The sequence below is a fragment of the Rhinoraja longicauda genome, chromosome 28, assembly GCF_053455715.1.
Source record: "Rhinoraja longicauda isolate Sanriku21f chromosome 28, sRhiLon1.1, whole genome shotgun sequence".
NCBI classification, from domain to species: domain Eukaryota; kingdom Metazoa; phylum Chordata; class Chondrichthyes; order Rajiformes; family Arhynchobatidae; genus Rhinoraja; species Rhinoraja longicauda.
In genome coordinates this window covers 30,100,972-30,106,491 of record NC_135980.1, presented here as the reverse complement: position 1 = coordinate 30,106,491, position 5,520 = coordinate 30,100,972, and positions in this window count along the sequence as shown.

The window sequence follows — 5,520 nt, the reverse complement described above, 5'->3', positions numbered from 1 at the left end:
CAGTTTGCTGCCTTCCGTCCTGACATCTTCCTTTCCTGCTTGGCATTGTGTGTGTTCTATGTTTGATTGCTGTGTCTCGGGGATATCTCAATACATTAGAGGTGCTATATAAATGGAATTTCTTGTTATTGTTAATTGCTGGAGTTCACAGAGTGGCTGTGGCAGCTGGTAATTAGTTACATGCCGAGCACTGATTCACTCTTGTGCACAGTCACATTTCGATATACAATTAAAAAGGGCTCAAGAGCAAAGGATAACTAATTGCCCCAACAACGCCAGGCCTCATTGTTGTCGTTGGATCCGGACATCTGCGGCTGTCAGCACAGCCGCCCGCACTTTAAGATCACGAGCCCTTGCTTCAGTTTAGTTTACTGTCACGTGTGTCGAGGTACAGTGAAAAGCTTTTGTTGCGTGCTAGCCAGTCAACGGGAAAAATGTCCCCTCAGTAAAAAAAATTCCTTCACCACCCGTGGCACACGACCAACACTCTCGACAAAGTCACGGTGGCGCAGCGGGTAGAGCTGCTGCCTCACAGCGCCAGAGACCCGGGTTCCATCCCAACTACGGGCGCTGCCTGTACGGAGTTTGGACTCCCTCTTCTCCCCGTGACCTGCGTGGGTTTTCTCCGGGTGCTCCGGTCTCCTCCCACACTCCAAAGACGTGCAGGTTTGGAGCAGCCCAGACCGTCGCACAAACCAACCTCCCTTCCACTGACTCCATCTACACCTCGCGCTGCCTCAGCAAGGCCAGCAGCATAATCAAGGACCAGTCTCACCCCGGTCACTCCCTCTTCTCCCTTCTCCCATCGGGCAAGAGGTACAGAAGTGTGAAAACGCACACCTCCAGATTCAGGGGAGGTTTCTTCCCGGCTGTTATCGGGCAACTGAACCGTCCTCTCACCAACCACAGAGCAGGTCTGAGCTGCCTTCTACCTCAATGGGGACCCTCGGACTATCTTTAATCGGACTTTAGACACAAAATGCTGGAGTAACTCAGTGGGTCAGGCAGCATCTCTGGAGAGAGGGAATGGGTGACGTTTCGGGTCGAGACCCTTCTTCAGACCGACCCAAAACGTCACCCATTCCTTCTCTCCAGAGATGCTGCCTGACCCGCTGAGTTACTCCAGCATTTTGTGTCTATGTTTGGTTTAAACCGGCATCTGCAGTTCCTTCCTGCACAATTCGTCTCTCCTATCTCCAGTATCTCTCTCTGCCATTGATTGGCCCTGTATCTCAGCTCTAGCCCTCTGGCCAGCAAGCTGCCGCCCTGGCTCCTTCAGTCATTGTGGCATTTATCAAGGTGACTCTTTGAGTTTGTACCAGAAGATAAAAGCATCAGAGATAAATGGTGTCTCTCCCCATCAGCTGCACACCAGCCACCTATAGATGGTGCACACTGCCCCCTGCTGGCCACCACTGCGGGGATTTAGCTCCACAACAGAACTGCAGATGCTGGTTTATACCAGAGAAAGACACAAAGTGCTGGAGCAATTCAGCAGGACAGGCAGCATCTCTGGAGCAAAGGATGGACGTTTCTGGGCCGGAACTCTTCTTCGGATGCTAAAAAAAAAGTGAGACAGGCAGTATATCTGGAGAACGTGGATCAGTGACATTTCGGATCAGGACCCTTCTCCTGACCCTGTGGGGTTTCTCCGGGTTTTCCCCCCACATCCCAAAGACGTGCAGGTTTGTAAGAAGGAACTGCAGATGCTGGTTTAAACCGAAGATAGACACAAAAAGCTGGAGTAACTCAGCAGGACAGGCAGCATCTCTGGAGAGAAGGAATGGGTGACGTTTCGGGTCGAGACCCTTCTTCAGACGTTAGGGTGGTTAGGGATAAGAAGGATCTCGACCCGAAACGTCACCCATTCCTTCTCTCCATAGATTTAGATTTAGATTTAGAAATACAGCGCGGAAACAGGCCCTTCGGCCCACCGAGTCCGCGCCGCCCAGCGATCCCCGCACACTAACACTATCCTACACCCACTAGGGACAATTTCTTTACATTTTACCCAGTCAATTAACCTACATACCTGCACGTCTTTGGAGTGTGGGAGGAAACCGAAGATCTCGGGGAAAACCCAAGCAGGTCACGGGGAGAACGTACAAACTCCGTACAGACAGCGGACGTAGTCGGGATCGAACCTGAGTCTCCGGCGCTGCATTCGCTGTAAGACAGCAACTCTACCACTGCGCCGCCGTGCCGCCCTGTCTGCCTGGCCCGCTGAGTTACTCCAGCGTTTTGTGTCTATCCAGGTTTGTAGGTCTGTATCTGAGATGCTGATCTAAGAAGTATCTAAAGCATATGTACAGTGATACTTGTACTGAACTGTGCCCACAAATTAATTTCACTGTACCAAGCTACATTTCTTTGGAGGAATTTCTTTAGTCAGAGGGTGGTGAATCTATGGAATTCTTTGCCACGGTGGGCTGAGGAGGCCAACTCAGTGGATATTTTTTAGGTGGAAGACACAAAACGCTGGAGTAACTCAGCGGGACAGGCTGCATCTCTGGAGAGAAGGATTGGGTGACGTTTCAGGGCGAGACCCTTCTTCAGACTGGATGTGGAGATTGATAGGTTCTTGTTTAGTACGGGTGTTAAGCGTTAAGGGGAGAAGGCAGGAGAATGGGGTTGAGAGAGAGAAAGATAGATCAACCGTGATTGAATGGCAGATTAGACTTGATGGGCTGAATGGCCTAATTCTGCTCCAAGAATGTATGAACTTTCTTATGAAGCTGGGGCCCTCTCATCTGACTGTATCCCACAATCTTCTTTCCCTTTCTCTAGTTTATTTTGGTTTAGTTTAGTTTAGTTTAGAGACACATAGAAACATAGAAAATAGGTGCAGGAGGTGGCCATTCGGCCCTTCGAGTTAGCACCGCCATTCATTGTGATCATGGCTGATCATCCACAATCAGTAACCCGTGCCTGCCTTCTCCCCATATCCCTTGATTCCGCTAGCCCCTAGAGCTCTATCTAACTCTCTTTTAAATTCATCCAGTGAATCGGCCTCCACTGCCCTCTGTGGCAGAGAATTCCACAAATTCACAACTCTCTAGGTGAAAAGGTTTTTTCTCACCTCTGTTTTAAATGGCCTCCCCTTTATTCATAGACTGTCACCCCTGGTTCCACACAGTGTGGAAACAGGCCCTTCAGCCCACCGAGTCCGTGCTGACCAGCGATCTGCGTTTCAGGGTGTCAGGGGTTACGGGGCAAAGACAGGAGAATGGGGTTGAGAGAGAAAGATAGACCAGCCGCGATTGAATGGTGGTGTAGACTTGATGGGCCGAATGGCCTAATTCTGTTGCTATCACTTATAAACATGTGACAACAGGTCATGGTGGTGCAGCGGTAGAGTTGCTGCCTTACAGCGAATGCAGCGCCGGAGACCCGGGTTCGATCCCGACTACGGGTGCTGTCTGTACGGAGTTTGCACGTTCTCCCCGTGACCTGCGTGGGTTTTCTCCGAGATCTTCAATTTCCTCCCACACTCCAAAGACGTGCAGGTTTGTAGGTTCATTGGCTTGGTGTAAGTGGTTTAAATTGTCCCTTGTGTGTGTAGGATAGTGTTAGTGTGCAGGGATCGCTGGTCGGTGCGGACCCGGTGGGCCGAAGGGCCTGTTTCTGCGCTGTATCTCTAAACTAAACTAAACTGAACTGAACTCAAGCACCATGGAGCATGCGGGCAACTGTCTCTGTGAAACATCAAAGAGATTTAAAGGATTGGAGGGGCTCGTGTTATTGACCGCCCCGTGGTGAGCCCTTCAACCGACCCCAGTCAGGCGAACGACAACAAGCAGAGACAGCAGAAGAAGGGTCGGTCTGAAGAAGGGTCTCGACCCGAAATGTCACCCATTCCTTCTCTCCCGAGATGCTGCCTGACCTGCTGAGTTACTCCAGCATTTTGTGAATAAATACCTTCGATTTGGACCAGCATCTGCAGTTATCTTCTTATACAGCAGAAGCAGCTTCATAACGTCTCCTGCCTCAAACGCAAGAAGAAGAAAGGATTGGACAGCGGGCGAATCACTGTTAAATAAATGTGAAATGAGGGGCTCACCAAATCAATTTAAAAGTGATTCCCAGAGCGTTGCCAATGTGCTAAAGTGCAGTTTGTTCCAGCACAGGGAAACATATCAGGTGGCTGTTGAAGAAAGCTTGCGTGTGCGTGATCTTAATTCTCTCTCCCACCACTTCCAGCGAGGAATCTGACGTATCAGCAAGTATCTGTGAGTCTGTGCGCCACCACTCTTTGGTCTCAAGAACTCCCCACCTCCACCCCCATCCCCACCCCCTTATTCCTCTTCCAAACTGTGTCATTTCTACTGGAAGGGACAATTCTTTAGTTTAGTTTTGTTTAGAGATACAGCGTGGAAACAGGCCCTTCGGCCCACCGAGTCCGTGCCGACCGGCGATCTCCGCACACTAACGCGCTGCCTCACAGCGCCAGTGACCCAGGTTCAATCCTGTGTGCGGGTGCTGTCTGCGCGGAGTTTGTACGTTCTCCCTGCCTCCGGGTACTTCGGTTTCCTCCCATAATCCAAAGTCGTGCAGGTTTGTGGGGGCGATTGGCTTCTGTAAATCGTCCCTAGTGTGTGTGGGATAGCACTAGCGTACGCGATCACGGGCCAGCACGGACTCGGTGGGCTAAAGGGCCCGCTTCCAAGTTGAATCTCTAAACTAAACTGAAAGTTTGGTTTATTAATGTTCCTGTGTGCATCCTTGGATGGTAAAGGGATCTAGATGAGGGGCTTAGATGGGGTAGACAGTCTGAAGAAGTGGCCGAACCTGAAACGTTACCTGTCCGCGTTCTCCACAGTTGCTGCCTGACTCGCAGAGTTACTCCAGCACTTTGTGTCCTTGTTTGTAAACCAGCATCTGCAGTTCCTTGTTTCTACAGATAAGAATTTGTTGGGCAGCGGGTGGAGCTGCTGCCTCACAGCGCCAGAGACCCGGGTTCGATCCCGACTACGGGCGCTGTTTGTATGGAGTTTGTACGTTCTCCCCGTGACCTGCGTGGGCTTTCTCCGGGTGCTCCGGTTTCCTCCCACACTCCAAAAACATACAGGTTTGTCGGTTAATTGTCTTCGATAAAATTGTAAATCTTCGCTTAATCTTGCAGTAAGCGTTTATTCCCTTTATCATGTATCTGTATCACTGTGGACGGCTCGATTGTAATCATGTATTGTCTTTCCGCTGACTGGATTAGCACGCAACAAAAGCTTTTCACTGTACCTTGGTACACGTGACAATAAACTAAAGTAACTAACCAGTGTGTAGAATAGTGCTAGTGTGTAGAGGTTGCCAACTATCTCACTCCCAAATAAGGGACAAGGTGACGTCACCGCCCCGCGCCCCACGTGACCTCTTCCAGCCAGCGGCCACGTGCTCCCGCTCCACCAATGGCGGCGCCCGGGCCTCCGGACCTACACTGTCCGGGCCTACACTGTCCGGGCCTACACTGTCCAGGCCTACACTGTCCGGGCCTACACTGTACGGGCCTACAGCATCCGGGCCTAC